We start from the raw sequence: 24,752 nt of genomic DNA on the forward strand, positions 1-24,752 counted from the left end.
GGCAGACAGTCATTGAACAAGTTATTAAAGTTCTCCTAGTGTTACAAATGAGACAGCAACTTTCTGCAAGTACATAAAGTACTCTTAATTCTGAATATTTTTCAGCTTGTGAAGAAGAGGATGAAAGGTTTATGAAGCAGAAAGAATGGCATATGCTAAACCCTTAGGGAAGGAAAGAACAATCAAGGAACTAAAACAATGTCTCTGGACCACAAGGAATGAAGAAGGAGAGAACAACAAATGGAGCTGAGACTGCTAGTGATTCACCAAAGCCATTCTCCACTTTTTCCCCATAGTTTCTGGATATATGAATGCCCAACTGCATTAGATTTCCCATCTTCCCTCGGAATGAAGTGTGGTATGTAGCTACATTCTTTCTAATGGTGTCCCACTTCCATGCCTTACCCATAAAACACCCCATGCAAGCTTTTCTACACTCTTTGTTCTCAGGAGTCATCATTGCCAGGCAATGTTCAGAACAACCTTGGAAGTCAAGCATTAGAGATTGCTGAGTTCATCAGCATGGGTCCCAGTGTAGAGCAGAATTCACCTGGTATGCCAACCCTGGACTGTTATAAGACTGAGAAATAAATTTCCACTGCCTTACTTTTGGAGGTCTACCTGTTATAGTGGTTTAGTTTACTCTAACGGGAAAAGTGAGAAAGGGATATTTTATGCAGAATCTTGTAGAGCAGAATAAGAACTGGAAACAATTGATGGATGTAAAGAAGAGGGAACAGTCAGTGATATATCATAAGTTTCCGGTTGGAGCTACTGAATGGAAATGGTCATGCAATTTGCAAAATAGGGAACACTGAGGAGCAAATTTAAACATCAAGAACATTAGTTCCATTTTGCACAGATTAAGTTTAAGATGGCTGTGAATAATTCAAGTGGAGATGATTAGTGGGTACATAGCTATACAGGTATGGAACTCAGAAAGGAGATTTCAGCTGGAAAGAAAAATATGAGTGTGGTAGATATAAAAGAAAATTGAAGCCACAGGGATACATGAGATGAGCTCTTACAGTTAAAATGCTCTTTCACTGAGTGGTAAAAAGAAATTTATCTTCTCATTCTCAAACTATTTCTACTAATGGGTATATCTGGAGCAATGTAAGTTGTAGTTAAAGTGCCTGTATTGCCCCAATAACCCCTCAAAAATAGAAGCTGGGACAAACCAAGCCATTAGTACAACTATACACATATCTACTACAAGTTTATTAACTAAATCATAGTATCCTTCTACTTTAACATAGAAATAGAAATAGAAATTATACTTTACTTCTAACACAATTGAGCCACAGGAATCCCATGAGGGTATCAAAATATTCTCCTTGTATATTCAGTTGCTGCCTACAGCAAAGGTCTTTCATTGCACCTTTGCAGCTAAGCTTTTCGCACTTCTCGTATTTGCCACTGTACTCCTAAACTTGATCTGAAATCTATTATGCCGCTCTTTTCCACTTGAACAACTGCTCTTCAGATGTTGAGCACACATTGCTGCATGTATGGGGAAGGAGAGAGAACCAACTAGTTAGTACGAGCTTACCACGTACTCTACACATGTCATCTCTTTATTCCTCAGAGCAAATCTCATGGGTTAAAAGAAGTGTAATCCAAAAGCACCTGACAAGTTTGACTGGGTATCCTTCCACTCTTGTCCCCTCACCAGCAGATGAAACAGCAAACCTTCAAAGATTTATGTCTCTGGGTTAAACCTGTCCCAGTATCTGGAAGGTTTGCTCTTATCCCATAGGTCTCATCAAGGTCAAATTTCACCAACTAGTCAATGCTTCTCTAGCACATACTAAGCACCAAAATAGGACTCAGATGGGAAAGACTCTAACTTATGCATACTTTATATAAGCAACAAAATTTTTGAAAACAGAAAGTTGGAACCTTGTCTCAATTACATTAGGAAGGAGAAGAGGTGAGGAAGAATGGAGTTCAAGGTGCTGGTTAAGGTATAAACCAGATTCCTATACCTCCTGATATTAGGAATGGACATCTGAGAATGGACAACTGAGAACTAGACTCTTCTCTATGAAACTTCCTACTTGGCATAACCATATGTTTGTCAAACGGGGTCATATAACATGTACATACCTGATTCTGATCTCCAACCCCCAAACTGATTTTTCTCTCAGTCTTCCCCATCTTAGTAAATGTTACCATTACATACCTAGTTGCCCAAGTCAAAAACTTATAAGTCTACACTGTACACAAAAATTAACCCCAAATCAATCTTAGGTTTAAATGTTGAATGTGCAACTATAAAACTTCTAGAAGAAAACATAGAAGAAAATCTACATAACCCTGGGTTTGGTGATGAGTTTTGCATATACCAAAAACATGATCCATGAAAGAAAAAATTGACTTTAGATTTTATCAAGTTTAAAAGTCTACCCTGCAAAAGACACTGCAAGGAGAATGAGAAAATAAGCCACAGGCTGGAAGAAAATATTTTCTAAACAAATATCTGATAAAGGAGTTATATCCAAAATTGCAAAGAACTCTTGTATCCAAAATATACAAAAAAACTCTTAAAACTCAACAATATAGAAACAACTGAATTTAAAAATAGGCAAAAGCTCTGAGCAGACACTTCATCAAAGAAGATACACATACAACAAACATATTAAAAGATGCTCACTATTATTTGTCATTAGGAACTGCAAAGGAGAACAACAGTGAGATACAGCTACGCACACATCTATTAACATGGCTATACAGCAGAAACTAACACACCATTGTAGAGCAATTATACCCCAATAAAGATGTTAAAGAAAAATAATAATCTAATGGAAGATGAAGACCCTCCATGAAGTGATAGGGAAAGAGAAAAAAGGACTTCACATGATGGTGACTGTGAGGATTTAAACTGACATGTATATATTAAATTACTACTAAGCATGAGGTCATATAAATTTCCTTAGGAGTGAAAAGACCAAAACCAATTTCGATTTGAAAAAATAATTCAGATGACAGAAATATAGAATTGTATAATACAATTGGATACTTAATAAATATTGTAATTGCTCTATAATCAAAATAAATAAATTAATTAATTAATAATAAAATGGCTATGATCCCCAAAACTGACAATATAATTACTGGTGAAGATACAGAGCAACAGGTCTCTCATTCATTGCTGGAGGAAATGCTTCTATGTTTTGGAAGAAAATTTGAATTCACTTCTCCTATACAGACTATTTTTAAGACTCTTTCTTAAGTGTAACCATAGCAACTCATATATTGGAAATCAGAATTTAAATTATTATGTACTTTACAAATGAACTTATTTACAAAACAAAAACAGAGTCACAGATGTAGAAAACAAGCCTATGGTTACCAGAGGGGACAGCAGGGGTGGGGAGGGATAAATTGGGAGATTGGGATTGACATATACATATACTACTATATATAAAAAATAAAATAAAGTAAAATAGATGATTAATAAGGACCTATATATAGCACAGGGAACTCTTCTCAATACTCTGTAATCAGCTATATGGGAAAAGAATCTAAAAAAGAATGGATATATATATATATGTATAACTGATTCACTCTGCTGTACAGCAGACAATAACACAACATTGTAAATCAACTGTACTCCAATAAAAAATTTTAATAAATAAATTATTATGTACTTTAACATATCTGAGTTGGAACAATACAACAAAGTAAAATTGAACTCCAGGAGCAGATATTCCAAAATATTTATTTTTCTAAGTATTTCTATAAGAAATCATGACCTACACTGAAACAGTCTTTTTGATTTTTCATAGTTATGCTCTTACACTTCAGGAAAAACAAGATTCAAATTTTATTGAGAACTCCTTAATTGTCCTTCTGCCTTTTCTTTTATACAAGTGAATTTAATATAGGTGATTTTTTTGCTCTGAAAACTGAGTTTGTTGAGAATTTCAGTTTTTCTTATGCATCCCCCAGACATTATTTATTGTTTTATTGTAAAAAAAAATAATTAAACTGTTTTTGAAAAGTAAAATTATTACCTCTATCTTAATACCTTTCTTTTTCCCATATTATGATCTTGTCCTTGTCCACATGCATTCATATTTTAAATAGTTGGAAAAATGTCATATTATAAATTCTCCATCTCTATTCATATTCCATATTTGTATCAGCCAGTATTTGGGTATACTTTCCAGTCCTGTACAATGCCCCATATCCCAGTACTTTTCCAGTTTTAGGAAAGAACATGGAGACTGTTAGATTCTACATTCCTTGGAGTGGCTCTGAGTCTTGAGTGATGAGAAAATCTGAATGGCTAGGAGAGCAGGGCACTGTCCCCCCAAGCAGGGCACTCTTCCCCCCACTTGTAAGAAAGAAGGCAAAGTTGTCAGTAATTTCCAACTTTCTTTTTTATATCATCTCCCCTTGCAGAGGTGCTTCCCTTGTGAATTCACAGTATTCTTTTGCTATTCCTAGTCCCCATGAAAGAAGTCAGCAATATGCTAAAATCCAGCTAAAGATATTGTGACTTAATATGTTTATTTTAAAAAGTGTTCCACTCCCTCTCCCTGGAGAGAGCAAGCCTTCAATCCAAAAGGAGCAACTACACAACAGTGAAATGCTAAGAATTATAGGATCTGGGTGGTAGAGGTATTTTGGAGATGTCTTTCTGGCACCCTTCAATTGCCTTCCAAAAAATGCAAAGCCTGCTGCAAGCACATATGCCCAAAGATATAACAGAGAATTAAGCCTGTAATTACAGAAAGACATAGTTCAATTAATTCACTTTTTATCATTAATTGTTCCTAAGTGGGTCATAAATTAGGACTGCCACTTATCTACATATTTGCTGGCTTGATAATTAATTACGTGACCCAGTATGCACTCCTATAGATCAAGATGTTTTCCTCTGCTGTTCACCAAATTCTATCTTTCTCCTTAAGTTTTGCTAAGTACAACAGAAAATATTTTCCTGCTCTGCTTTTTATATCCTCTGCTCTGCAGTTTAGTACATATTCAAACTTAGTTTTAATAAGAATTGCAAACTTCCACGACTGTTCCTAAATTTCACTCTCTTCTCCCATGTGTGTGAAAGAAGGACTTTGTTCCTTAGTACTGCCCTCATTTGAAGTTATTTACTTTCTGTAGTGGATGCTTTGAATAGTCTAATCGTACATCTCACAAACCGAGAGAAAACGTTTCTTGAATCATAAAAAAGCGTAATTATGAAATATAATAGATATGATAACTTTAATATATTGCAATTTTCAAAGTCCCAGGCCTAATACTATCCTCTCCAACAAATATTCCCTGGTATAGGGGAGAGGCTTGAACTTCCAGAGCTTGGCAGAGGAGCATGAAAATGCATAACTTCCACAAACCAAAAGGGATACCCTGGAATTTAGCCAGGCTTGTTCAGCCTTTAATGGACGTCCTTCCAGGATAATAGTCGGCTGTGGATAATAACCTGCAGAAAGAAGAAGCATGGCCTATGCCACCTCAACAGCTGTTGAGCAAGAGCCATGAGAAGCTGGTAGACATCAATGCATCAGGAAGTAGAGTATCCAAGGTCCAAACTGGGTAGATAGAGTTCTTCAAGAACCCACAAAAAGGCCCCACAAAAGCAAGCTAACTTTTATGCATCTGGCACACAGAGGGCCTAAAGCCAAATAACAACAGTACCATTTCCTCTTAGGCCCCTCCCTGTCCCAACGCTGGAGGTGAAAGGATGTGGTGAGGTGAGGAGGGAGTGGAAGAACAGGTGGAAAGAGAGAAAGGACAGATCACACCCTCTTTCTCTGCAGGACTGCAAGGTCTGGCCTGAGCTGAGGTGGGGACACAGTGGGGGTTGGAAATGGAAGAGATACTGAGGTTTCAATTTAGATAGGACTTGTCTTTTTATATAAAAAAATATGGGCTATTAGTTAATACCTGAGAACAACTAGCAAAAACAATGTGCCCTACCCTAAAGTCTAATCTCAACACACAAGCACTGTTAATGAGACCCACTTATAGTATATCATTTTTTAAAAATTAGACAATAAAATCACTACCTTTAAATTTCAACATCCCTTCTGCTTATGCTCCTTTCTTCATTTCACTTTCCCTTTTGTTTTTATAGATCCTCTGTGGATTCTTTCCTGCTTATATTTCATCTTTTTTTTCTTTGAATATGTCCTGCTGCATCTAGACATCTGTTTGGCTATTTCCACAAATGTGGGATTGGCCCAGGAAGAGTGAGCTGCCTGGAAAGGTTTACAACTACATTTCTTTTTTGTAGTTCTGTAGTCAGGAATGTCCTACTACCAAACTTCTTTCATCCTCATCCTAGGGGAATGACTCACCTTGCCTTTCAGAATTTAAGAGATTGACCTAATGGAAGCTCCTTAAATCACACTCTTTTCATATTGAATCTAGTGATGTTGTTTATCCTTCTTCAGTGGAAGCCTACATTAAAGATGATAGCAATTGTGTGTTGGTGACATGGTCCCTCCCTGTACATCCCCAACCATGTTGTGGTTTCTATGGTGTAGAGCTAAGTCTCTTTAGAGACATTACCATGTTTCCAGAGCCCCTTTATACTTCAGATCTTGTTGCTGTAAACTAAGAAAAGAAGTGTTAAAGAAATCTTTCAGAACTGAAGCACTTACTTTTAAAGACATCACCATACCTGGGATCTAAGAAGTTATGAATAATCTCTTAGCATCTTCTCTCATATAGGCCCATATTCACTAATACCAAAAATAAGACTGCATATTTAATTAATGTTGTCATATTCTGCCTATAACATCTTAATTATTTTCACAGTGTTCAGCTGATGGTCAATGGTTTGGAGTTGAGACTATCTTTGTCATTACTGTTAATTCTTTGAATGATAGAGACTAATCCTATTTCATTAAATAATAAGTATTTTTCTTTGCTGTGTTGCTCATTTTATTGGGAAGACCAAAAGACTACACAGCCTCATCTTCTGACACTAAGTGATATGAACGTTTTGTTCTCGTCATACTTAGCATTTTGTAATTAATTGAGCATATACAGTGCATGACACAGGCCTTTGACCATGCTGCTCCTCCCGCCTCATAAACCTCTATTCCTTCATGACATTTCAAGAGTTACCTCTTTGTGACAGCTGCTCTGATTTCCCCAGAAAGAATAAGTCAGCCAGGCCCTCCTCCATGTTCCTACAGCTCTTTCTTCATGCCTTGCTCTAATATCTGACCTTTGAATGGGAAGGCTCTCTTTCCTACCCCTGTAGACTCCAAACTTTTGAACCTCTAGCACCTAAATAGCACCTTGCATGCAACAGGCACTCAATAAATTTTAGTAAATAAAATCCAAAATAATATATATCAAATAACAAAATATCTAACATAATATATTCAATAACTTGTATTTTACATGGCATGGATAAATAGACAAATGTAAATTCCTCACAAAAATCCTAAGTATAAAAAAATTTAATACTTAAAGGGAATATAATTACTTTATATGGAAAACGACTAAATGGAATATGAATATTGGAAAAATTAAACACCATTACAACATATTCATTCATGTATGTAATTTTCATAGTTTTAATAGGATTTCCAAAGCAGTTTCAAGACTTTGAAATACATCAATTTTCAGTGGAATAAATACTTTTAAATACATTTCCAAAAACAATTGTTTTATTATATTTGCTAATGTATTGTTTGTGCAGTTAACCAAAAAGTTCTTTGAGAAGAACTAGAAAAAATATGGGATAATGAATGAAAACTGAAAATTGTGAATTTGCTGTCTTCCATAATTATAGAAAGTGTACACACTACTAAATTTTTTTTCTAAGAGTTCAGATTTAAAGATCTCCTGATTCCTTCAGTGGAGTAAGCCTATCTTTGTAGATACGTCTACCAAAAAAAATGGATCTGTATTAGTTATTGAAATATTTGTGCTTACTTAATGAATGTTGGTTTTATTTACCTATGACATTTTAATTTATTCTATCACCTAGTCAATAAGAAATTTCAATAAACATCTGTTATTTGAAAGACATGATGTCACATGTTGGAATACAAAGAATGAAGTGTGGTCACTGCTGTTAATTGAAGATACAGTTACTTCAGCAGAGAAATTACCTTATGTGCCATAAAGAGATCTGAATACTGTGCCAAAAGAACCTGAAGGACATGAACCTCGTTTTAATGTTACTGAAATAGTTAGAAAATGCTAACCTGAATGGGGATATCTGAACTGAGTTTTAACAGGTAAGAAGCAGTTTGACCTAAAAGGAAGAAGGAATTTTCCTTCTTCTCTGACATTTTCCATATCCAATCCATCAACAAGTCTTGACTTTTACCTCCTAAATATATTTGGAATATTCCACTTCTCACCATCTCCAGTCTGACCACTCTCTCAGGTTGCCATGATCTCTCACCTAAACCAAAGCAACAGCACACCACTGTTTCTCATCGCATTCATTTACTCCTCTGCTTCCAGTCTGTTCACAATACAGCCAAATCTGACCATGTCACACATACTTCTGCTATGGTTAATATCCTTTGATGGCTTCCACTGATGTCAGAATTAAGACCAATAAGCTCAGCCTAGACACCTGGACCCTGTATAGCCTGTCCCATACCTACCAGTCCAAGTTCAGTGCCAACCACTTGCCCCCTTTCTCTCTGTGTTCCTTCCACATAGCTCTTGTCTCAGTTTCTCAAACAGATCATGTTCATTCCCACTATGCAAGGTCTTTGCTCATGCTATTCCCTTTATCAGGAATGTCCAATTACAAAGGCAAACTCTCTGGGATCCTGTCTAAGGCCAACTTCTCCACTTGGGCACTGGATCCCCCCTCCTCTCACCTACTCAAAGAACTTGCTTCTGAAGTTATACCCTCTCTCTCTCATCACCACTTTTTTCACACTCTCTACTGGCTTATTACAATCATCTTACAAACATGCTATAATATTTCCCATTAAAAAACATCCTCCCTAGATTCTATATGTTGTTCTAACTACCACTCTATTTGTGACCCCCTTTGTAACAATATTCCTTGAAAGGGTTGTTCAAACTTGCAAACTTCACCTATCCACTTCCCATATCCTCTCAAACCTGTCCCAATTAGACTTGCCCCTGCAAAGATGTCCACATTGTCAAATCTAATGATCAATCCCTTCTTAACCAACTCTCCCGACAGTATTTGACACAGCTGATTGCTTCATTTTACTTGAAACACTGTCTTCACTTGACTTCTAGGATGCCCAAAACCCCTGATTTACTTCTTACTCAGCTCATCATCCTGTTAGGCTCCTTTGCTGCATCTTCTGTTTACATTCTAAATTTTGGTGTCCCTGAGGACTCGGTCTTTGGACTATTTTCTAGCCATGTTTATTCCCTCACATGCCATTTGCACAAAAGTAACTGCCAACTTTTTAGCATCACCACACATCTCCCACCCCACACCCCTCGCTTTTTATCCAATCCTACACCTCCACCTGAATTTATAATAAGCATCTCATAGTTAACAAGTTCATGTCAGAATTCTTGATCCCACTCACCTGAAGCAGGTGACCATGGATTTAAAACGAGATCAGTCAGAATAATGTTCATGTTTTTCTCCAGATTTCAGCTAAAGCAATTCAGGCTTGAAGTAGACACAGATTTTTATTTAACTAAACTATGATTTTTCCAAACAATAACAAACAAACAAAAGAGAGGCAAGGCGGTTGAAAGTGCATGTGTCTGTGTGATCCTGACCTAAAAGGCTTTTGATCAGCTTACCCCAGACTGCCTCTCTGACCTAATTTCCTACCACTTTCCCCCTGCCCATTCCCCTCGAGCCATCCTGGCCTCCTTGTACATTCTAATCTCTGAGTCTTTGGACTTTCTGTGCCTTCCTCCCTGAACACTCTCACCCTAAATATTCATCTACACCTCTCCTCTCCAGAAAAATTAGTTTCTGTCTCTAGGAACTAGTTAGGATTAGGTAAGGACAATGAAGGGTGGCTATAACTGTGATTTTAGTGTAGAAAGCTTAAAGTAACATGTGAGCACAATCTAATGGGTAAAGTAGTTATCTGGAAATACAGTGTTAGGAGTCAATCATAATGTAAAGTGATACTGATATCTGATAAGATTTCTGTGACATCAGGAGGAAATACAGCAACCTGGAACTTTAATGATAGGCTAAATATAGAATTCTTAAAAATAAAAATCCAACTCTGTCAAGTGTGCTGTGTACTGGTGAAGTTGAATGCAAATAAAAAAATATTTTAAAACAACAGAACCACAATAATTAGTCCACAGATTAAAGTGCCAATTCTAACTTCTTTGGGTACTTTTAACAAATATGGATCTCCAAAAAGGAGTATGAAGAAGAATGAAAGGAGTATGTAGAAAGAAATTTTCTTTTAAGTAGTTCTGAAACCTCCAACATCTGACAATATACTAAAGAAAAAGCATTGTACATAGGTTTTGCTTCTGTTGATTTCCATTTTCATTTTTAACTCTTTAATTGGAATCATGAGAACTCCTTTTATAAGAATTTTTAATATTATTAATATTTATTTTAATAATAATTTAGTTTAATAAAATATATCAGAAGTTTCAGTAAACTGCTTAACATTGAATAATAGGTTAATTTCTAGTAGATTTGACAGAAAAAAATTTTACTGACTATTCTTTTAGCTAAGACATGAAAAATCAAACTATAAAATTTAATATGTAATAAATATGACTCCTATTAACAGTAGCAACAAAAAATACAAATATGAAAATAAATATAATTGAAGATGTATAAGAACTTAATAAAATTGTGAAACTTTATTGAAAGACATTAAAGGAGTCCTAAATAAATACAGACATAATAAATTCATTGCTGGGAGACAGAAAACTGGAAAAATATCAATTTTCTCTAAAATGATTAATAGAATCAATACAATTCCCATGAAAATGCCTACTATTCTTTTTATATCATGACAAACAAATTTTAAAATTTATATGAAAGAGCAAGGGGCCAAAAATAGCAAGGATTTTCTTTCTAAACATTAAGACTTATAATAAAGCTTTAGTAATTAAGACAGCCTTGTACTGACACAGGAAAAGACAGTTGAGAATCTAGGGACATACTCAAACCTTTATGGAAACCCAATGTTCCACAGGCTTGGTACTGCAAATCTGATGATAGGGTACAGTCCATTAAATATCCAATGCTGGAAAAACTGATATTCTAATGGAAAAATATACATGGACCTAGTCTCTACCTCTATGGTATATACAGAAATCAATTCCAGGTGAATTAAAGACAAATATGAAAGCTAAACTTTTTTAAAAGTTTGAAAGAAAAATGCACATCTATTACTTTATTTTGAAGGGATCAAGAAAGATATCTTATATAAGGCATAAGAATACATAGATTTCTTCAACTTCACTAAACTTAACTTCCATGCTTCCAAAGGATACATAATGAAAGTGGGAAAAAAAAGAAGCCACAAACTGGGAGGAGACTATATAAATGAGCAAAATGGTAGTTTCTAAAATACATAAATAATTCTTTCAACATTAATAAGAATAAAAAGACAAAGAATGTAGTAATTACTAGGGCAACAACACTATTAAAATGAGAAGACTCAAATAGATACTTTAAATAAGGATATTTACATGGCCAAAATGCATGTGAAATGATGCTCTACATATTCAGTCACCAGGAAAATGCTAATTAAAGTTAACAAGGATACGTTACTACATACCCACCAGAATGTCTAAAATTAATATGATTGAAATACTTGGTGTTGTCAAGAGTGGCAACAGAGACTCATGAATTAGTGGGAGTGTAAATTGGTACAACCATTTTGAAATCTATGGCAATCTCTTTTTTGTTTAAATTTTATCGTGGTAAGAACACTTAACATAAGAGCTATACTTAGCTAAGTATAGCTTGGCTATACTTAACATAAGAGCTATATAAATTTTTTTATCATGGTAAGAACACTTAACATAAGAGCTATTTATACTATTTATAAATTATGACAAATTTTCAAGTGTATGATACAGTACACTGGCACAATGTTGTACAGCAGGTCTCTAGAACTTATTTATCTTGCATAACTGAAACTTTATGCCTATTGATTACTCTCCATTTCCCTCTGACCCCAACCCCTGACAACCACCATTCCACTCTCTGATTCTATGAATTTGACTATGTTAAATATCTCATACAAGTGGAATCATGCAGTATTTGACTTTGTTTGTCTGGCTTGTTTCACTTAGCATAATGTCCTCCAGGTTCATCCACATAATTACATATTGCAGAATTTCCTTCTTTTTAATGGCTGAATAATATTCCATTGTACATATATAATACATTTTCTTTATCCATTCATTTATCTATGAACATTTAGGTTGTTTCCATATCTTGGCTATTGTGAATAGTGCTGTAATGAGCAGCACTAACCCTAATATCTCTTTGAGATTCTGACTTCAATTCTTTTGGATAATACAAGAAATGGGATTGCTGGATTACACAGTAGCTCTATTTTTAATTTTTTGAGGAATCTCTGTATTGTTTTCAATAACAGCCGCACCATTTTGCATTCCCACCCATAGTGCACAAGGCTTCCAATTTCTCCACATCCTCACCAACTTGTTGTCTCTTGTTTTTTTGTTTGTTTCTTTCTTTTTGATAACAGCCATCCTAACAGGTGTGAGGTGATATCTCATGGTTTTGATTTGCATTTCTCTTAATATTAATGACATTGAGTATCTTTTCATATACCTGTTGCCCATTTGTGTGTCTTCTTTGGAGGAATGTCTATTCGAGTCTCTAGCCCATTTTTAACAAGGTAATGATTTTTTTTACTGTTGAGTTGTAGGAGTTCTTCATATTTTGGAAATTAACCCCTTATCAGATATAAAGTTTGCTAATACTTACCACCATTCTGTAGGTTGCCTTTTTACTCTGTTGATTGTTTCCTTTGCTATGCAGAAGATTTTTAGTATGAAATTACCTCAACATAATAAAGGCCATATATGAAAACCCACAGTTAATACCATACTCAATGAAAAACTGAAACCTTTTTCTCAAAGACAGGAACAAGGCAAGGATGCTCACTCTTACCACCTCTACTCAGTATAGTGCTAAAGGTCATAGCCAAAGAGATTAGGCAAGAAAAAGAAAATAAAAAGCATCCAAATCAGAAAGAAAGAAGTAAAATCATTCCTGTTTGTGGAGGACAGGATCTCAGATACAGAAAATACTGAACACTCCATAAAAATTGGTGGAACAAATAAAGAAACAGTAAATTTACAGAACACAAAATCAACATACAAAAAACAGTTTTGTTTTTATGCACTACAATGAACTATCTGAAAAGGAAATTAGGAAAATAATCTAATTTACAATAGCACAAAAAGGAATAAAATACTTATGAATAAATTTAACTAAGATGGTGAAAGACTTGCACACTGAAATCTACAAAACATTGACAAAAGAAATTGAAGACACAAATAAATGGAAAGACATCCTGTGATCATGCATTGGAAAACTGAATACTGTTCAACTGTCCATTGATCTAAAGACTCATTGCAATCCATCAGAATTCCAATAGTATTTTTTTTTATAAAAACAGGAAAAAAATTCTAAAATTTGTATGGAACCAAAAATGACTCCCAAAAAGAAGAGCAAAATTGAAGGATTACACTTTCTGATTTCAAATATATTACAAAGCTACAGTAATTAAAACAGTATGGTACTGGCATAAAGACTGATATATAGACCAATGGAACAGAATAGAGAGCCCAGAAATCAATCCATGCATATATAGTCAACTGATCCTCAACAAGCTTACTAAAAATACAAGATGGGTACAGTCTTTTCAATGAATGGTATTGGGAAAACTGGATATCCACATGCAAAAAAAAAAAAAAATGAAATTGGACTGTCATCTTACACCACACACAAAAATCAACTCATAATGGATTAAAGACTTAAATATAAGCTCTGAACTATAAAACTTTTAGAAGAAAACATAGAGGAAAAACTTCATGACATTAGTCCTGGCAATGATGTTTTGGATATAACACCAAAAGCACAGGCAACAAAAGCAAAAATAGACAAATGACAGTCTCTATAAAGGCTAAACAAATTTAAATACTGAAAATAAAACTAAATATATGCCTATTATTCCATGAGTAAAGCTGTTATAAGCATTCTTGTACAAGGCTTTTGGTGGACACATACACTCAGTCTTGGGTATCCACCTGTGTATACACCTTGTGTACATTCCAGATGAATGAGTACACATGTTCCCCCAAAAGAACTTGTATGAGAATGCTTATAGCAGCTTCATTCGTAATAGCACAAAACTGGAGACAATCCAAATGACCAATAGCAGTAGAATGGTAAAATAAATTATGGTATATTCATACATATACAGCAGTAAAAATTACAAATGTATTAGTACATGTAATAACATAAATAAATACCATAGAATTAATGGTTAGTTAAAGAAGCCAGACATAAAAGAGCTCATATGGTATGACTGCATTTATTTAAAATTCAAGGATTGGCAAAACTGATCTATGGTGATAAAAGTCAGAAAAGTGGTTTCCTTGTGGTGATAGTCTTATTGACTTGACATTGGCATGAGGAAGTCCCTGACATGCCAGAAATCTTTCATATCTTGATTAGTGATTATATATTATATACATACCTTTAAAATTTGTTGAACTGTCTGTTTAGGATATATTCACTGTATATCTTTTTATAAACTCACTGAACTATCCACTTATGTGCATTTTACTCTATGTCTCTACATCTTGATAAAAAAAATTTTAAACACTCTAAAAAATATCAACTCATTATCAGTTCACTACTGGCTCTGAGTAATTTCCCAACTAGTACTGACAGATGTCCTCTGATCCAACACTTTATTAAAAAATAAAATAAAATAGATTTAGAAAATAGTGCCAGGACAGATAAGAAATAAAAATTACCCATGTTTAATTATCATATTTAATAAACAACTAATAATTATGCTTAGCTCATAAGGCTGTGGATTTAGATGCATCTTTCAGGGAGGTGTAGCAACTTTCCCAACCTACCACATCTTTTAGTAGAGCCTTCAGACTTTCTGGATTTCTTTCTAGGTAATGAGGATAAAAAGCAATGTTTTTGTTAAAGTAATCAGAGTATTCTCTTGAAAAGCAATTTGGGAAACTGTCAGTTCAGTTCAGTTTTTTCCTCTAAGCAAATATTGTTTTAAATATCACCTTAGAAGGCCTTTTCTTTGGGGTTCATTTTTTATCTTGTCATTCTAGATACTGTCTGAAAACAGGGATGACTGAATGTGTAATTTTTTAGTAGAGATGTTATATGTTTTATCAGGGTGAAAAGCTGACAATGGTAGTTTACAAGTACATCTACAGTCCTCTTAACAGCCATGTGTGTAACACAAAAGGGAGTCTCATTGGGCTCTACTGCCAAGAGTAAAAGCAAAAGAACATCTGAAGAGTTCAGGAACAAATGGAACTAGGATTCTATGAAGGGGTTGAAGATTAATGGCAAGGAAGGTCCTAATGAGAAACTGGAAGAGTTTAAACCAAGTGAAAAACTGTCCTCTATCCTAAGTGTTTTAGGAGTCTCCTGGTGATAACAGTGATGACAGTCCTGCAACGTGCACAGCCCACATGGAGGAATAAGTTCTTCACAGCACCACAGAAAGTCCTTTGTGCCCTATCAGCAAATCCAAGGGCAGAAGTGCAATATTGTTAGGAAAATGCACTAAATTGTTGGAGAAAGCTTCTATCTTTCAGAAAAAAAAAATCTGAAATGAGAGTCATAAAATTCTTAGAAAAGTTGTCAGGGAGCAATTCTGTCTCATGTTTAAGTAAATAAAAGTTTATTACCCAAATTTCATGGATGTGCAAACTTTAAAAATGTCATTTTTCTGAGAATTATACCTCCTAAAAATGAAAAAATTATGTAGTAAAGTCTTTTCTGAAAGGCAAACTTGAAGAACTGTCTGTGAAAATTCTATTAAGAAAAATAGCTAGGAGACAGAAAAGAAAGTTTATCGAAAAAATGTGAACTATAATGACAGGTCATTTTAAAAGGGGGAAGGTGGGGAGTCAAGATGGCAGTGTGGGAAGATGATGAGTTAGCATCTCCCCACAGCTAGGGCACCTGCCAGCCACTGGTGGGGGACTCTGATGCCTAAGGAGATGGGAGGAACCCCAAAGTGAATCGGTAGGTCGTAGAGGGACTGAGCAGGGAGGAGAAGTGGAGGCCAGACAGGATCAGCACCCCTAAGTCTGGGGAGATCAGGAGAGGCAAGTGGGAGGGACTCTCCAGGAAGAACGGGAGAGGAGAGGAGGCCTATCACACTTGGGCCGTGGAGTCTGCTGAGCTCCCAGACTGGTACCCACCTCCTCCAAAGCCCCATCCAGGATGCATGGGTCCTGGGAGCATAGGAGGGAGGCCAGGGAGATCAGGAGAGGCAGGTGGGAGGGGCCCTCTGGGAGGAGCGGGAGAGGAGTGGAGGGTGATTGCCCAGCCCACTTGGGCACAGGCAGCCTGCTGAGCTCCCATGTAGGTCCCCTGCCCTCCAGGACGCCCTCCAGGCTGTGTGGGCTCCTGGGGGCATAGCAGGGAGGCCGGGGAGATCAGGAGGAGCAGGAGAGGAGTGGAGAGTGATTGCCCCGCCCACTCGGGCACAGGGAGCCTTCTGAGATCCCAGGTAAAGTCCCCTACCCTCCAAACGCCCCTCCAGGCCACATGGGTCCTTGGGGATATAGGAGGGAGTTGGGAGAGATCAAAAGAGGCAGGCAGGAGGTTCCCTCCCATACTGGAGGAGCAAGAGAGGAGAGGAAGGCATTTGTCCTGGAGCCCAGGATGCCTATTGGGCTCCCAGGTGAGGTCCCCTGCCCGCTGAGACCAGGGGTGGGGGCCACGCCTGGGCCCCTTCTGTTCCTTGAGCCTAACCCCCACCCCCCACAGCCAGTTGGGCCTTTTATAGCCCTGTTGGTCCTGAGCATTGGCCCCACCTTCCACAGTAAGTGCCTTTCCCCCACCTCTTTTTTGTTTTCCTCCTCCTCCTTTTTACTACTGTGGTACTGATGTACCTTCTGGTTGCTGATTCACCTATATTTTTATATTTATATTCTTCCTAACATATCTGTTAGTTTCCTAGTCTAATTTTATTTTTAACTTTGGTTTGTTTGTTTTTTTTGCTGCCCCCAGTGGTTTGCAGGATCTTGGTTCACGAGCCTGGGGTTGGGCCAAATCTCCTGCAGTGGGAGGTCTGAGACCAGACCACTGGACTAATAGAGAACCTCAGACCCCAGGGAATATTCATCTGGGTGAGGTCTCACGGAGTTCTTCATCTAGCACCAAGACGCAGCTCTACCCAATAGCCTACAGACCACAGAGTTGGAAGCCTCAGGCCAAACAACCAGTAAGACAAGAACACAATCCCATCATAAAAAAAAAAAAAAAAAAATGAGATGGCAAAAAAATATGTCACAGATGAAGGCGCAAGGTAAAAACCTACAAGACCAAATAAATGAAGAGGAAATAGGCAATCTACCTGAAAAAGAATTCAGAGTAATGATAGTAAAGATGGTCCATAATCTTGGAAATAGAATGGAGGCATGGATTGAGAATATACAAGAAATGTTTAACAAAGAACTAGAAGAACTAAAGAACAAACAAACAGGCATGAACAACACAATAACTGACATGAAAAGTACACTAGAAGGGATCAATAACAGAATAACTGAGGCAGAAGAACGAATAAGTGAGCTGGAAGACAAAATGGCGGAAATAACTGCTGAGGAGCAGAATAAAGAAAAAAGAATGAAAAGAATTGAAGACAATCTCAGAGACCTCTGGGACAACACTAAATGCACCAACATTCGAATTATAGGGTCCCAGAAGAAGAAGAGAAAAAGAAATGGTCTGAGAAAATATTTGAAGAGATTATAGTTGAAAACTTCCCTAACATGGGAAAGGAAATACTCACCCAAGTCCAGGAAGCACAGAGTCCCTCACAGGATAAACCCTAGGAAAAACACACCAAGACACATATTAATCAAACTAACAAAAATTAAATTAAAAGAAAACATATTAAAAGCAGCAAGGGAAAAACAAAAAAACAACATACAAAGGAACCCCCATAAGGTTATCAGCTGAATTTTCAGTGGAACCTCTGCAAGCCAGAAGGAAGTGGCAGGATATACATAAAGTGATGAAAGAGGAAAACCTACAACCAAGATTACTCTATCCAGAAAGGATCTCATTCAGATTCAATGAGGAAGTCAAAAGCTTTACAGACAAGCAAAAGCTAAGAGAATTCAGCACTACCAAACCAGCTTTACAACAAATGCTAAAGAAACTTCTCTAGGCTGGAAACACAAGAGAAGGAAAAAACCCACAAAAACAAACCCAAAACAATTAGGAAAGTGGTAATAGGAACATACATATAAATAATAACCTTGAATGTACTGGATTAAATGCCCCAACCAAAAGAAACAGACTGGCTGAATGAATAAAAAAAACAAGACCCATATATGCTGTCTACAGGAGACCCACTTCAGACCTAGGGACACATACAGACTGAAAGTGAAGGGATGGAAAAAGATATTCCATGCAAATGGAAATCAAAAGAAAGGTGGAGTAACAATACTCGTATCAGATAAAATAGACTTTAATGTAAAGACTGTTACAAGAGACAAGGAGGGACACTACATAATGATCAAAGGATCAATCCAAGAAGAAGATATAACAATTATAAATATTTATGCACCCAACATAGGAGCACCTCAATACATAAGGCAAATGCTAACAACCATGAAAGGAGAAATCAACAGTAACACAATAATAGTAGGGGACTTTAACACCCCACTTACACCAATGGACAGATCATACAAACAGAAAATAAATAAGGAAACACAAGCTATAAATGACACAATAGACCAGATAGATCTAATTGATATTTATAGAACATTCCACCCAAAAGTGGCAGAATACAATTTCTTCTCAAGTGCACATGGAACATTCAGGACAGATCACATCTTGGGTCACAAATCAAGCCTCAGAATATTTAAGAAAATTGAAATCATATCAAGCATCTTTTCTGACCACAATGCTATGAGATTGGAAACCAATTACAGTAAAAAAAACTGTAAAAAACACAAATACATGGAGGCTAAACAGTGCACTACCTAATAACCAAGAGATCATAGAAGAAATCAGAGAAGAAATTTAAAAATACATAGAGACAAAAGACAATGAAAACATGACAACCCAAAACCTACGGGATGCAGCAAAAGCAGTTCTAAGAGGGAAGTTTAGAGCAATACAATCTTCACCTCAAGAAATAAGAAAAATCTCAAATAAACAATCTAACCCCACACTTAAAACAACTAGAGAAAGAAAAACAAAGAAAACCCAAAGTCAGTAAAAGGAAAGAAATCATAAAGATCAGAGCAGAAATAAATGAGATAGAAATTAAGAAAACAATAGCAAAGATCAATTAAACTAAGAGCTGGTTCTTTGAGAAGATAAACAAAATTGATAAATTCTTAGCCACACTCATCAAAAAAAAAAAAAAGAGAGGACGCAAATCAATAAAATTAGAAATGAAAAAGGAGAAATCACAACTGGCACTGCAGAAATACAAAAAGATTATACGAGACTACTACAAACAACTATATGTCAAAAAAATGGACAACCATGAAAAAATGGACAAACTCTTGGAAAGGTACAATTTTCCAAAACTGAACCAGGAAGAATTAGAAAATATAAACAGACCTATCACAAGCAATGAAATTGAAACTGTAATTAAAAATCTTCCAACAAACAAAAGTCTAGGACCACATGGCTTCACAGGCGAATTCTATCAAACCTTTAGAGAAGACCTAACACCGATTCTTCTCAAACTCTTCCAAAACATTGCAGAGGGAGAAACACTCCCAAATTCATTCTACGAAGCCACCATCATCCTGATACCAAAACCAGAAAAAGATATCACAAAAAAAGAAAATTACAGACCAATATCACTGATGAACATAGATGCAAAAATCCTCAACAAAATACTAGCAAACAGAATCCCACAGCACACTAAAAGGATCATACACCATGATCAAGTGGGATTTATCCCAGGGATGCAAGGATTGTTCAATATACACAAATCAATCAGTGTGTACACCACATTAAGAAATTAAGGAATAAAACCATATGCTCATCTCAATAGATGCAGAAAAAGCTTTTGACAAAATTCAACAGCCATTTATGATCAAAACTATCCAGAAAATGGGAATAGAGGGAACCTACCTCAACATAATAAAGGCTATATATGACAAACCCACAGCAAGCATCGTACTCAATGAAAAACTGAAAGCATATCCACTAAGATCAGGAACAAGACAAGGATGTCCACTCTCACCACTCTTATTCAACATAGTTTTGGAAGTCCTAGCCACAGCAATAAGACAAGAAAAAGAAATAAAAGGAATACAAATTGGAAAAGAAGAAGTAAAACTGTCTCTGTTTGCCAATGACATGATACTATACATAGGAAATCCTAAAGATGCCACCAGAAAACTACTAGAGCTAATCAATGAATTTGGTAAGGTTGCAGGATACAAAATTAATGCACAGATCTCTGGCATTCTAATACACCAACAATGAAAAATCAGAAAGAGAAATTAAAGAAACACTCCCATTTACCATTGCAACAAAAAGAATAAATAACCTAGGAATAAACCTGCATAAGGAGGCGAAAGACTTGTACTCAGAAAACTATAAAACACTGATGAAAGAAATCAAAGATGACATAAACAGATGGAGAAATATACCATGTTCCTGGATTGGAAGAATCAATATTGTGAAAATGACTATACTATCCAAAGCAATGTACAGATTCAATGCAATCTCTACCAAACTACCAATGTCATTCTTCACAGAATTAGAACAAAAAATTTTACAATTCGTATGAAAACACAAAACACCCCGAATAGCCAAAGCAATCTTGAGAAAGAAAAACGGAGTTGGAGGAATCAGGGTCCCCAGCTTCAAACTATACCACAAAGCTACATTAATCAAGACAGTATGGTACTAGCACAGAAACAGAAGTATAGATCAATGGTTCAAGACAGAATGCCCAGAGATAAACCCATGCACATATGGGCACCTAATTTATGACAAAGGAGGCAAGAACATAGAATGGAGAAAAGACAGCCTCTTCAGTAAGTGGTGCTGAGAAAACTGGACAGCTACATGTAAAAGAAAGAAATTAGAACACTACCTAACACCATACACAAAAATAAACTCAAAATGGATTAGAGACTTAAATGAAGACCAGACACTATAAAACTCTTAGAGGAAAACATAGGAAAAACACTGACATAAACCACAGCAAGATCTTTTTTGACCCACCTCCTAGAGTAATGGAAATAAAAACAAAAATAAACAAATGAGACTTAATTCAACTTAAAAGCTTGTGCACAGCAAAGAAAACCATAAACAACACAAAAAGACAACACTCAGAATGCAAATGAGACAACAGACAAAGGATTAATCTCCAAAATATACAAACAGCTCATGGAGCTCAATATCAAAAAAACAAGCCAGTTAAAAAATGGGCGGAAGACCTAAATAGACATTTCACCAAGGAAGACATACAGATGGCCAAGAGGCACATGAAAAGATGCTCAACATCACTAATTATTAGAGAAATGCAAATCAAAACTACAATGAGATATCATCTCACACCAGTCAGAATGGCCATCATCAGAAAATCTACATACAACAAATGCTGGAGAGGGTGTGGACAAAAGGGAACCCTCTTGCACTGCTGGTGGGAATGTAAATTGATACAGCCACTATGGAGAACAGGATGGAGGTTCCTTAAAAAGCTAAAAATAGAACTACCATATGACCAAGCAATCCTGCTCCTGGGCATATACCCTGAGAAAACCATAACTCAAAAAAAGACATGTACCACAATGTTCACTGCAGCACTATTTACAATAGCCAGGACATGGAACCAACTTAAATGTCCATCGACAGATGAATGAATAAAGAAGATGTGGCACATATATACAATGGAATATTACTCAGCCATAAAAAGAAACGAAACTGAGTTATTTGTAGTGAGTTGGATGGCCCTAGAGCCTGTCATACAGAGTGAAGTCAGAAAGAGAAAAACAAATACCGTATGCTAACACATATATATGGAATCTAAAAAAAGAAAAATAAAATGGTACTGATGAACCTAGCTGCAGGGTTGGAATAAAGAGGTAGACATATAAAATGGACTTTAGGACATGGGGTGGGAGGGCAAAGCTGTGGCGAAGTGAGAATAGCATCAACATATATACACTACTGAATGTAAAACAGGTGGCTGGTGTGAAGCAGCCACATAGCACAGGGAGATCAGGTCGGTGCTCTGCTATGACCTAGAGGGGTGGGATAGGGAGGAAGGGAGGGAGGCTCAAGAGGGAGGGGATATGGGAACATGTGTACGCATATGGTTGATTTGCTTTGTTGTTCAACAGAAATTAACACAGTATCGTGAAGCAATTATACTCCGATAAAGATCTATTAACAAAAAAAAAGAATATTGAAATGAAAGTGCAAATGGACTCAGCTGGCTTCTCCATGGTAGGGAGAGAGATCCCTCCTCCCACACTGGACAGAATTAATTTGCATATAGAGAAAAATTATTTTGCACTGCTACAGTTATCTACAACTTTGGCTTGTAAAATGACTCAAAAACAATGAAAGGCTGGAATCAGATAACCTGGGAGGAGGTGGTCTAAACCAGACTTTCAAAGCCTCGGCATTATTGACATTTTGGATGCCGACTAACAATTGTCACTTTCCGTCTGGTTCTCACTAGCCACTGCAGTTGCTGACCTTCAACACATCCTGAAAGGAGTTCAGGGTGGAGATCAGGAATGAGGCCCTCTGTGCTCTGGGAAAAACTGGCAGAACAAGCCTTCAGATATTTTCAGGAAACGATTTTATGAGCCCAATTTCTTTCATCTTCTCACATCTAGGAAAGCACTGAAGTCATTAATGGAGGCATCTGCTCCTTGTGACTAGCAGCAACCTTCTGCCAAAATGTGAGCTTGATTATATGCACCCCCTTCACCAAAATCACATGTATACTCGATGTATACTCCTCCCTACTTCTTCAGAGCAGTCCCTCAGAGCTATCTGAGAGGCTGTCTCCCAGGCTATAGTTCTCATTTTGCCCCAAATAAAACTTAACTCACAAAAATAAATAAATAAATAAATAAATAAATATATATATATATATATATATATATATATATGGGGCAAGGTAAGGAGTTGGATATTTTCTTATAGAAAGAATTTAATAAATTCTTCTAAAGACTTTGAGGGGTAAGATGAAATGCCATTACATATGGCATAATCCTGCCTGTGTGCTGTTTATCTTTTTAATTTGGTGTTATACCCAAGGAAAAAGTCTATTTTTTGGCCTTTTTCAATACCTTTTCCTTTCTCTATTGGCAAGTCTTCTTGACTCAAAACAGGGGCAGTAGACCAAGGACAGGAGCAGAGATGGAACAAAGCAAGTATGATATAGACCTTCTCTGAAAGCTTAAAAAGTCATAGTCCCAGCAGAAAACAGACAGCTCCCCACAGCCAGGTAATAAAGGACTACTTACAAAGGTTTGTATACGGTGTAGGGAAATCAGAACAAATGATGCAGTACCTCCAGGGATGGTAAAAGCAGACAGCTATTACCACTTTGCCCTCAGTCCTAAGAGGCAAAGGGAGGGATCAGAGAAGACAGTGTATGCCCCAGGCTGCCTGACAGGAGCTGTGGTGGAGACAAGCAGCCAGCCCACTGTGACTGAGCAAGGGTTCTCCCAAGCCAATGCCTCACTCACTTTCCCTTCTCCTAATCTCCTACTCATGCTCTGGAGGCCAGAGAGCAAAGGAGCCCATAGAAGCAGTCCACACAAGTCACCTGCCTAGAGTGCAGACAGAGATAGAGAAGGGAGAGTGTATCTGGTGCACTGAACAGGAGAAAAACAATACAAGGTGTATCAAAATACCACTGTGTGGCAACATAGGGACCCTAGTGAAACTAAGCACACTGCTGGAATTGTACACCAGGAAGAAATCACTTCAAATTGGAGTAATCAGGGAATATTTCAAAAACGAGGCAGTACTCTAGAGACAGAAAATAGAATGGTGGCTGCCAGTGGTTGGAGGAGGGGAAAGGAGGGTTTAATGGGTACAGTTTCAATTTCAAAAGATGAAAAGAGTTTTGGAAATAGGTTGAACAACAACATAGATGTAGTTACCACCATTAACTGTATTTTAACACTCAAAAATGGGTAAATGGTAAATTTTATGTATATTTTACCACAATCTTAAAAAATTTTAAAGGAGGCAGTACTTCTTAGTTGGATTTCATTACTAGAGCAAAAGCTTTGCTAAGTAGAAATGGAAGTATGAGGGGGAGATGGAATAAAGAGCAATCCAAATGCAAGACTTTCTGTTCACAGCTGAAGGGGAAAAAAAAAAAGAACTCCTGAGTACCAATTTTAATTTTTTAAAAAATTTAATTTTTTTTAAATTTTTTTTTAAAAATTAATGGGGCAGAGGGTAGAGCTTTACATAATACAAGCAAGTTTTTTATATTAGTACAGAAAGCAAAAATACCAGTTATAAAATCTTTCCAGAAACTGGGCATGGAGGGAACCTACCTCAAGATAATAAAGGCCAAATATGACAAACCCACAGCTAACAT

General features: G+C 36.5%; 1 long non-coding RNA gene across 1 annotated transcript in view; it reads right to left on the reverse strand.

Moving 5' to 3' along the window:
• The window catches only part of LOC149749115 (uncharacterized), a 239,093-nt gene that overhangs the window by 60,001 nt on the left and 154,340 nt on the right, over positions 1-24,752 (reverse strand). Inside the window, exon 3 of the long non-coding RNA XR_016393229.1 lies at positions 17,982-18,020. This is a non-coding gene — a long non-coding RNA (uncharacterized LOC149749115). The remainder of the gene's footprint in view (positions 1-17,981; positions 18,021-24,752) is intronic.

Source organism: Delphinapterus leucas, chromosome 5 (assembly GCF_059928025.1).
Source record: "Delphinapterus leucas isolate spDelLeu-1000000601 "Yukka" chromosome 5, BTC_Dleu_Yukka2, whole genome shotgun sequence".
Taxonomy (NCBI): Eukaryota; Metazoa; Chordata; class Mammalia; order Artiodactyla; family Monodontidae; genus Delphinapterus; species Delphinapterus leucas.